The sequence below is a fragment of the Peromyscus leucopus genome, unplaced genomic scaffold, assembly GCF_004664715.2.
Source record: "Peromyscus leucopus breed LL Stock unplaced genomic scaffold, UCI_PerLeu_2.1 scaffold_617, whole genome shotgun sequence".
In the NCBI taxonomy this organism is placed as follows: Eukaryota; Metazoa; Chordata; class Mammalia; order Rodentia; family Cricetidae; genus Peromyscus; species Peromyscus leucopus.
In genome coordinates this window covers 53,222-64,272 of record NW_023505527.1, presented here as the reverse complement: position 1 = coordinate 64,272, position 11,051 = coordinate 53,222, and the positions used below count along the sequence as shown (strand labels likewise).

Here is an 11,051-nt window from a genome sequence, read left to right as displayed (position 1 = left end):
GCGCGCGCGTCAGAGCCTCCAGTCTCTTGGCAACCGCCCGATCTCCGCTCCCCTCTGTCGGCACTGGGCGCGCGTCGCTCTGGCGTCAAAGCGACGTCAATGGGCTGTGCGGCCGCGGGGGCGGGGCGGGGCGGAGCCTGCGCGGGGCGGGGCGGGGCGGGGCGTTGCGCGTGCAGCCGGCGGCGGCGGGCGCTGACATGCGGCGCGGCCCGGGCGGCGGCGGCAGCGTTGGCGGCGGCGGCGCGAACGGCGGGCGCCGGAGCAGAGCGAGCAGTCGAGCGGGCGGCGTCCCGGGTCGGGCGCACGGAGGGCGGCGGAGGTGAGCGGTAGCGCGGGTTCGGGTCCCCGTGGCCCCGCAGGTGCGCGCGTGGGGTCGCGGGCAAGACTCCAGCCCGCGGGCTCCCATTGTTGCGGGTCGGCGCCTGGAGGCGGGTCCGCGAGCACCGGGTTTAGAAGTCTGTCCCAGGGAGCCGAGCGTCGGCGCGAGGGAGCGGAGCGCGGTACAAGCCGGCACCCGAAGGATCCAGGGGCTGGCGTGGGGTCAACGCGGGTGGACTGCTGGCGCGCGCGCGCGCCTGGCCAGGACCCGGAGGGTCGGGGGGCGCGTGCGTGGGGGTTCGTGCGGAGGGAACCTGGGATCGAGGGGGCGCGCGCGTGGGGGCGCGGACTGGAAGCCCGGGGTGCGAGGTCTCGGGCTAGCGGGGATTCGAGGCAGAGGGTTCCGTTCGCGAGGACTTTAGCCGGGGGACACCGGGTCAAGGAATGTGCGAGTGGGGGGTGCGAGCCGGGATCCAGGATCGGGGGACGCACTAGTGGGGCTCCGGGGCTGGAGGAACACGGGGTCGAGAACGCACGCGTGGTGGCCTGGCAGACACAGTTTCGGTGACCGCGTCGTGGAGGCTGGGGCTGGGGGGTAGAGGGGGGCTTCGGGTTCGGGCCGGAGTCAGTCGGTGCTGAACGCACTCCTTGCTGACCCGCAGGTGCGGCCCGAAGCCATGGTGATCATGTCGGAGTTCAGCGCGGTCCCCTCGGGCACCGGCCAGGGCCAGCAGAAGCCCTCGGGTGGGCTTTTACGACGTGGAACGGACCCTGGGCAAAGGCAATTTTGCGGTGGTTAAGCTGGCGCGGCACCGAGTCACCAAAACGCAGGTGCGCGCGCGTGTTGGGGGAGACTAAACCAAGGGGGTGGATCCAGCCAGGGGTGGACCCTGTGCTGATTCAGTCCTGCAGAGTTGATTGTCACAATTGTAAACGATGACAGTGTTTAGTCTGGTAAAGGAAAAAAAAAAGCTTTGTATTATGTTTCTGCATAATTTGTACAATTACTAGGGAACAGCAAAGATAATGACCATACACCCCCTCCGTGCAAAAAGAGAAAAAAAAGAAAAAAAGCACACACACACACACAACACACACACACACACACACACACACACAGCCAACCAGCATTGAGTGGCTCTGTAAAGCAGGATGGCAAATACAAGGGATTTTATTTAATCTCTCCTCTTTAAATAATGTAATGTTAGTGGCTACTTTTATTTTCTCCCAACTTCTTGTGACCTTTCGAAGACATCAAATGTTTGAGAGATTTCATTTGCCAAAAAAAAAAAAAAGTGCAAATGAGATTACTTGAAGGTTTATTTCTAAACAAAAATATCCCCTTTTCTTTTTAAAAATCTGTAGGTTGCAATAAAGATAATTGACAAGACACGGTTAGACTCTAGCAATCTGGAGAAGATCTACCGGGAGGTCCAGCTCATGAAGCTCCTCAACCACCCGCACATCATCAAGCTCTACAGGTGAGCTGGCTGAGCCTCGCTGTTCCATGGGCATGTCCATCGCTTCTCACAGGCACACCTGAGCCTCTGGTCCCTGGAGGTGGCCCGGGTTTCTGATGCTGTGTGGGACCCAGGGAGTACCAAGTGAATAGATTGCCCTTCAGTTAGGCTGTTCAGCTTTATGGATGGTTAGTCTCTTGCTCTCGGTCATACTTGGTTTGCCTCGTTTTATCTAGCATTGTAATTTGTTCCAGTTTGGGACGTGTTGAGGTCCGTCACTGTGAGAATAGCACGTGTATGGTCAGGCTTAGTGCAGAAGGACCAACTTGAGTGAAACTCGAAACTTCCGCCTTTGCAGATGATTACTGAACGTTAAGAAAGCAGCTGTTCTTTCCATTTTTCCTTGCTGTATCTTTGTGATGGGGGCAGCAAGCCCTTGTCTCTGGTTTACTCACAGTGCGGAGTCAAGACGAGACATACTTCAGCCCCAGGAACTTGCTAGTTAATCCTGGTGACAATGTGCCTCATCTACGGGTCTGTTGGTTGTTTCCTGATAATCTTCCTCACATCTTGCCTGGTGATAAAGGACCGCTTCTGCTGCCTGAGCGATGGGTCTAGGTGTAGAGGAGCCAGTCCTTGTGAACGTTGTTGTGGATGCTTGTGTGGGTGTGTGAGTCTGGTCAGTGACTCCCAGAGTTCTGGTGAGCCCGAGGTGACTGCAGGAGACAGGAGCGTGCAGTTGGAAAAGTTGTGTGTACAGTGCAGTCGAGGAGAGAACTGTAATTTAAAATTACCCCTGGCCGTCCTTCTCAGCACAAAGGCAGACAAGTCATTGGAGCTTGCGTTTGGCCTGTGGTGACGGCTCCTCAGTGTCTCTTAAGCACAGAGCCAGGGCTGTGTGCTCAGGGGTCATACTTTATTTCAATCTTCATCTTTAAGTTGTGCTCGAAGATAAGTTTCCTCCATGGCCAGTGCTGGGAGAGGGGGCTGGAAGAGGGCTCCCGACTTCGGAACAGGCTGACTCTTGTGCTGTAGAGGCCGATCTATGCTGCTCTTCACGCCTTCCTCTCCTCCCTGCTTTCTGCTTGCTGACCAGGTCGAAGCCATCGCACTGAGGAAATGTTGCCCAGGCGATGGATGCAGAGTGGATATTTTAGCTCCTGTCTTCAGTGACTCAGCTTTCAGGATTGGGTGGGCTGGTGAGGCCAGTTGGTCTCTGGTCTCGATACTGATGTCTGGCATTCATTCAGCCGGCCCAGGCATCTCATTCTCTCCGTCGGGTGGGGGCAGGGTGGTGGGGGTGGAGAGAGTTGGATTGGTTTCATTTGTTGAGGTAGGGTCTTGCTGTGTAGCTCTAGCTGGCCCAGTGCCTCTGTCTGGATAGCCTTCAACCTGTGGCGGTCCTCCTGCTGTAGTCTCCTGAGTGCTGGGGGCTGGGGTTCCAGATGTCTGCCACCACGATCCGTTTATGCAGGGTTTTAAACGTTTAAAAGATGCTCGTTTTCCTTCCCCTTTACTTCCATCAAGAAAAGGAAAAGCAGGGGTCGTTGACTGCACTGTGTGGAAGGGAGATGGCAGTTAAATTTTTAGCTGAATTGCTGTTCTTTTTAATATACTTTTCTTAGTAAATCTGTGACTCAAGATTCCTTAGAAGTATCTTTTAAAGGAGTAATAGCATGTCTTGAACCCAAAGAGATCTTTCTTCCTATCAAAGTCCATTCTCTTTCCCTCCCTGAAATGTTTTATTTATTATTTATTTATTTATTTATTTATTTATTTATTTATTTATTTATATTGAGACAGTTTCACTGTGTAGACAGACTGGTCTGGAACTTGCTGTGTAGCCCAGGCTGTCCTTGGGCTTTGGCCAGTCCTGCCTCCGCCTCCTGAGTGCTGGGGTTACAGGTGTAATCCGCCATGCCTGGCGCCTCTGAAATATTTAAACTATACAACATACATAAGTGTTTTTTTTTTTTTATTCATTTCCGAACCAAAAATTTGGATTTTACTTCGTTGCTTAGTTATGATTTAAATTTTTTAAAATAACATAAAGTTGTCGGCCAGTGAATGAATCTGAAGGTGTGTGTTGACATTGACCGTTACTGTTGACATATGCCAAGCAATGGTGCTGTACAAAGAGCAATCCCCTGTAGCTTATCTGGCAAGGCCATGTTCTTAAGGCTTAATGTCTTGTCAATAAGGCAAGTGGGGGTGGGATGTTTAGATTGATCTCTCAGTTTGCTTTTTTGGGGTTTTTTTTGTATTTTGTTTTTTGTCTTTTTTTTTTTTTTTTCTTTTTAAGCTTGAATGGCCAGTTGTCCATAGGGCTTCTGAAAGGATGCCTCTGGATTCTGCCATCCATGGCCTCCAGAGCTCCCAGGCAAATGCTTGCCCTGCACAGCCTTGTTTGTGGCTCTCTCCCTGTAACGAGCAGAGGTGCCAGGACAGACAGGCCCAGGAGATGGCAGGGCAGAGGGGCTTATCGGAAGGCATGTGTCTCTGGGTTGTGTTGCCTTCCTATCCTGCTCTCTTTCTTCAGTGATGGCAGTTGCTTGGAGCAGTCAAAGGTTGTGTGGGGTTCAGGTGCATCCATCCTGGCCTCCGTGTGACCCTTTCCCTGCTTAGGTTTCCCTTTTTTTTGTTGTTGTTTCAGGTTATGGAGACGAAGGATATGCTTTACATTGTCACGGAGTTTGCAAAAAATGGAGAAATGTTCGGTGAGCTGCATTCATTTTTAGCGTTAGTGAAGCCCTGCCTTCTCACGTCTGCCTGTATTCTCCGGGCTTCTCGGTGCTTTTTTTTTTTTTTTTTTTTTTTTTTTTGGCCGGTCCCAGGTAGTGGCAGCCTCAGCATCTTGGGGTCTAACTTTGTTTTGTTGTCCTCAGATTATCTGACTTCCAATGGGCACCTGAGTGAAAACGAGGCTAGGAAGAAATTCTGGCAGATTCTGTCAGCCGTGGAGTACTGCCACAACCATCACATAGTCACCGGGACCTCAAGACGGAGAACTGCTGCTGGACAGCACATGGACATCAAGCTGGCAGGCAAGAACGTGTGGCCGGGGAGGCCTGTGGGGTCTCTGGTTCCGCGCACCCTGCAGCCGCCACGCTTGCCGTCCCAGACTGACGCCAGTGCCTGTTCTCTGCCTCACAGATTTTGGATTTGGGAATTTCTACAAGCCAGGAGAGCCCTGTCCACGTGGTGCGGGAGCCCCCTACGCAGCCCCCGAAGTCTTTGAGGGGAAGGAGTATGAAGGCCCCAGCTGGACATCTGGGTAGGAGCCTTTTTGGACCCTGCTGCCTGCCACCCACCACCCCTGGAGCTGGCAAGCAGGGCACCAACACAGCCCCTGGTTATTCACAGAGCCTCGGCGTGGTGCTCTACGTCCTCGTCTGTGGCTCCCTCCCTTTCGATGGACCCAACCTGCGACCCTGAGGCAGCGGGTGTTGGAGGGCCGGTTCCGCATCCCCTTCTTCATGTCTCAAGGTGAGAGGGGGCATGGAGGTGGTCTGGGAGCCCTGGGAGCGCTGGGTGAGCTGGGTGGTGGCTTTGGGAAGAAGTGGTGGGCGGGTCTGGGCAGTGCCGCCTAGCGATCTAGCAAGTCTGCTGTTAAGTCAGGTCAGGTGATCAGGCTACAAGAGCGGCTCAGCCACAGGTGCTTTCCCAGTGCCCTACTTACAGCAGGGACCTCCCCACATACTCAGTCTCCTGCAGAGCCTTATCTCTGCAGTCCCCCACATCAGGACCCCATTCTGCAGTCCCCTACCTCTACAGTCCCCACATCAGGACCCCACCTCTGTAGTCCCCCACCTCTGCAGTCCCCCATTGTCAGGACCCCACTCTGCGGTCCCCACTCTGGAGCCCCCACATCAGACCCGGGATGCAGCCTCCTCACACAGGACTTTCTGTCTATAAAGATGCTCGCCTTGTGTGTGCCACCACAGGAGGGAGATTCTAGAGAGTTTCCTACAGGGACATTTAAAAAGCGTCTTCCCGGGTCTGGTCCCAACTCAGTGGCTCTTTTCTGTAGCAGGGGGGAACCTATGATGGCAGCTTCAGGCTTCTTGACTATCACTCGGGTGGTCTTTGCCGGTGTGATGACCTCTGCTGTGGAGTGGGACGAGCCCAGCTCAGCACCTGTCCTCAGCATGGTCTTCACTCCGCAGACTGTGAGACCCTGATCCGGCGCATGCTGGTAGTGGACCTGCCAAGCGCATCACCATTGCCAGATCCGCCAGCACCGGTGGATGCAGGCTGACCCCACCTCCTGCAGCAGGATGACCCACCTACTCCATGCAGGGCTACACCTCCACCTGGGCGACTACAATGAGCAGGTGCTGGTATCATGCAGGCCTTGGCATCGACGGCAGAGGACAGTGGAGGTGAGCGTGCCGTGCATAGCCCTGCTGTGCTTAGCCCTGCCTGTGCTTAGCCCGGACTGGCACTGGGATCAGCTTTCTCAGGCAAAGCGACATTGCTGTGGAGTTAAAATGGGGTACAGTCTTAATTTCAGGGCCATCTTGTCCCTTCTCTATGGATACTCTTGGCTGACTGGGAATTACCTGGAAGGATCTCACAGGGAAGCCCAGTGGCCAGCGCAGCCAGGGCCTCGCTCTGACCCACTCTCCTTGCTCCCAGTCTCTGCAGAACAGCAGTTATAACCACTTCGCTGCCATTTACTACTCCTGCTGGAGCGCCTCAAAGAGCACGGAGCACCCAGCCTCGTCCGGCCCAGCCCGGCACCCACAGACAGCCCGGCTCCGAAGCTCGGACCTCAGCAGTCTGGAGGTGAGGTTGAGCTCCCTCCCTCCAGAGCCCTGCTCCCGTCCCTCAGAGCTCGGAATCCCTTGCTTGGACGTGGCGCCGACTCTCTGGGCAGTTCCTGGAGCTCATGACAACACCCGAGTTGCAGGCTGTGGGATAGGAGGGTCTTTGGGGACGACGGGAGGAGAGGGTGGGTCATGGCTGCTCACTCAGGCCAGGTTCGCCCCTCTGGCTCTTGTTCCTAGCGCCTCCTCCTGGCCACTGCATGGGCGTGTGGCCTCACAGGTGAAGGCCAGAATCCTGAGCCCGAGCCCAGTTAGGTAGCCAGCATCCGATTCTGCCAGTCCACTTGTAAAACAGCTTGCTTTCCACTGGTAGTTGGACCCTGGACTCACTTCCTGAAAATCCCCCTCCTCTCAGGTGCCTCAAGAAATCCTCCCGTGTGACCTTTCCGGCCCTCTCTGCTGCCCGCAGCCCAGGCCTTGGCCAGTCTGTCTGCAGGCCGAGATGGACTGTGATCTCCACAGTCACTGAGGTGAGGGCTGGTCCCTCTTCCTGGTGGCTGTGTTCGCCGGTGCCCGTTCCCAGAGCCTGGACGTCACCGGCTTCTGTCCTCTTGCAGCCCTTCCTCTCCCGTGGACACCAACTGCAGTGGGGTGTTCCGGCACGTTCCGTCTCCCCAGCAGCTCCTGGACACAGCTATCTGCGAGGAGGCCAGGCAGGGCCCGGCTGGAGGAAGAGCAGGAAGCCAGGAACCTCTGCCTGCAGCACAGGCCGGAGGCATACACTGGCTGAAGTCTCCACCCATTTCTCCACTCAATCCTCCTTGTAAGTGCCCCAGAGACTAGCATCCAGGGAGGGTCAAGACCAGGCGGAGCTCGCTTGAAATGGGTCTTTTGCCTGGCACCTCTCTCAGTTAAGAGTTTTCGTTTCAGTGACCAGGGCTGGCACTTGACATGGCTGTGCTTATCTCGGGAGTGGGACACCCTTGGTTGTCCAGGCACTAAAGGGCAGGTGTTTGGCCTCGGCTCTTCCTGTCCTGGGGTCTGAGTGTCACTGTTAGCCTGCATCTGCCTTCGCACCTGTGGCTCTGGTGGCCTAGATGAGGGTCAGGGTTGGAGAATGATACGTACACGGCCTCCCTCACTGACAGGCCATGTGTCCTCTTCCCCAGGCTGTGTGACCTTAGGGTGTGTGGTCTCCTTCTCAAGCGTTTGCTCCTCCACAGGCATAATCGTCTCCTCCTCGGCACGGCGAGTCCTCGAAGGAACGAGCTCGGACAGCTGCCTCCCTTCTCTGCAAGTGAAGGCTGCAGGGCTCGTGGTGGCCTGGCCACCAGGGCTGCTGGCACCAGCTCTCCAGTCAGATTGGCCTCGCCTTTCCTGGGCTCACAGTCGGCCACCCTGTGCTACAGGCTCAGGCGGGTCTGGGCACAGCTGTCCTACTTCTGTCAGCTTCCAGAGGGACGGAGGGCGTCAGATACCTCACTCACTCAAGGTAAGGTCCCTCGTGCCATGCAGGCATCTCTGCCCATCCCAGCCGGGGCAGGACCCTCAGTGTCCTCAGACAGGCTGGAGTACCACCAGCTCTGTGCGGCCTGGCTCACAAAGTGGGCTCAGACCTGACCTAAATGCAGGAACAACCATTCTGGGCAACAACTCCTGTTGTGACAGGAAGGGCCAGGATTAAGGGGGGACCTGACAAACGCAGTCCCGTAACCTGTTTGGGTTTCTCCATGCACTCAGAGTCAGGGGGTACCTGTGAGGTCTCTATGTCTGTGACAGTCCGGGGAGCGCCAGTGCACTGTGCACCCCTCCGTAGCGTACCCAGACACACCTGTCCATTGGGGAGGGAGTACAAACCCGGACCTGGATAGAAGACCAGCCATGGGGGAGGGGTGGATGTCGGGCTCAGGAGCTGCAGCTGCCAAGCCCTGTAGGGAACCACTGCCCAGTGACCCTTTCCTTCCTTATCCTAGGGCATAGAAACTCCCAACAGGCTAAGGCATGCTCTAGAGCCAGGCGGGCTAACCCTGCTCTTGTTTCCACAGGGCTGAAGGCCTTTCGGCAGCAGCTGAGGAAAACGCGAGGACCAAGGGGTTCCTGGGCTGAACAAGATCAAAGGGCTGGCCCGCCAGGTGTGCCAGTCTCCATCCGAGCTCCCCGGGGAGGCGTGAGCACCTTCACACCCCGGCCCCAGCTCTGGCCTGCAAGGCTGCACGGCGGCGGCCGGCAGCAGTCGGGAAGGCAGGAGCCTGCTCGAAGAGGTCCTGCACCAGCAGAGGTGAGCCCGCCACACCGCTCCTGTGCTCCGGGCCTGCGAGGGAGGAGCCACTTCCGGGTGCCCGAGACGTCCCAGTCACGTGGTCCTGCGCGAGGTCTCTGCAGCTGGCACCTCGTGGTCGGGGTAAGCTCGGAGGGGCGGCGGGCAGGTTTAGTAACCCTTTGTGGGTGGAGGGCAGTGGTGACCAAGACGGTCCTGTTGAGCTGGCACCTCCGAGTTGCCACAACAGCTAAAGGACTTAGGGCGGGATGGCTCAGGGATGTGTCATGTCACACAGCAAAGCTCTGTGAAACTCGTCCGCCAAGCGCCGCTCCGAGGTGGGTGGGAGCCACCTGGGCGCTGTGGAAACGGGGAGTGCTGGGCAGAGCCACGGAGTGACCGCTCCCGCCCGTCCTCTGTTCTCCAGGCTGCTCCAGTTACAGCACCACTCGGCCACCCCCGCTGGCTGCCCCAGGGCCCCCAGCCATCCTGTCCTGTCCGTACGTGCTCACTCCTGTGACGGCCTCTCATGTCCGGGATCCGCTGCTGCCGCACCTCTCTCCAGGCTGGAATGTCCCTGTGGGTCCGCTGCCAGCTCCTGGATGCCACCTGCACATCAGTGCTGGCCAGTGGCTCTGCCGCTGGGCCCTGCACAGTGCCTCACCAGGCTGGCCCAAGCTGTGACCTGCTGGGCTGCACAGGGGGACTGTGAGATGAGACCTGACTCGGCCAGCGGGGGACATTTGTCTTGGTACAGTGAGGGTGGCCTGCTACACGCCACCCCACAGCCGTTGATCTTCCAAGCAATAATTTCAGAGTATGTGAAGATGGTTTCGGACTCAAGCCAGAACTTTCTAGAAGTGAAACAAGCAATATGTTTGGTGTATGGGCTTTTTAGGATTTGTTTTTGTTTTTGTTTTATTTTTTTTTCCTTGCACTGAATGACTCAATGATGAGTAGGGACTGAAACTTTCTGAAGAAATAATAATTGAGGTGTGTATATGGGGGGTGGATGGGAGGGGACGTGGGGTAAGGGAAGAGGCCCGTGCGGCTGGGTGAAGGAGAAGCGAGGGCCACGCTGCTCGGGGACCCCTACACTCTATTCACAGTTCATCATCATACGTGATGAGCGCGGACGTCCCGAGGCAGCGGCGCCCAGCGTGGCACATGCTGTGTGTTGGTTGGCATCGGTTTGGGTTCACAGCTCTCCACTTCTGAAATGCTCGTGCTTACAAAAACTGTGAACTTGCTGCTTTCCGTGTGGTTTTAGAACAGCAAGACGGCCTAAGGGGAGACGCGTGCATTGTCGGGATCTCCCGTCAGCCGGAGGACGACCTTGTCGTATTCTAGCTTGAGTTTTGTAGCCGCTCAAGTCAGTTTGCCAGGCTATTCAGAGGAAACCACAGAGGACTGGAAGGGGTCAGGACTGCAGGTGGGTGCCCTGTCCCACGGTCACTTGGCAGAGCCCTTCACACCGCAAGGAAGCAGCAAGTCCTTCCTGCCGTGTGTCTCGACTCCGCTGCTAATTACAGATTTTTACGCATTTCATTATCAGGGTCAACAAGAGCACTGATGGGGAATTGTGCAATACCAAGGGGCTGTGACCAGAGGGGTCCAGCAGCCAGCGGCATCTTGGTTATGAACACTGCCTTGGTCTGGACCTTTCCTGTTAAAACCTGGCCCAGGCCTGGCCTGTCTGGCTTGCTTTCCAGGAAGATGAGAAAGTGTAGGTCAGTGTTTGGTAAAGTTTCTTTTTTTAAGCAGATACTGTATATGTAATAAATAGGAGACAGACACTACTTATTTTTTTCTATTTTCTATACACTTTTGTGTTCCTGGCTTAAACTCCTTGGTCACATTAAGAAGTGTCCCCATCCGCACCACACTTGTGTTGAAGGGGCCGCGGGCTGCCCACCTCCGCACAGGGTAGAGGCGTCAGGGAAGGGTGACCGCACTGACGAGTAACAGCTCTGGAAGCACCAGGGATGTCATCCTTCCACGCTTACGTCAGGCATCTGTCCTCTGCCTCCCGGTGACTTCCATCTGGCATCTCACGCGCAGTATTAACCTGAGGTCGTTAAGGGAGAGGGAAGGAGCACTTTTAAAAGCCAAAGATTGACCGATTACTGAGGCCAGGAAGAGGCCGCGCTCAACCCGATGTCAGGGCGGGCCTCCTGTCGGCCCTGTGGCCCGTCTTGTACGCTTGCTCTCAAGACAGGTGACAGACCATTCTTCTGGGTCAGAACT

General features: G+C 56.3%; 1 pseudogene; it reads left to right on the top strand.

The window, feature by feature from the left end:
* Positions 1-211: 211 nt before the first annotated feature.
* Positions 212-10,769, top strand: LOC114703970 (annotated as a pseudogene).
* The last annotated feature ends 282 nt before the right edge of the window (positions 10,770-11,051 follow it).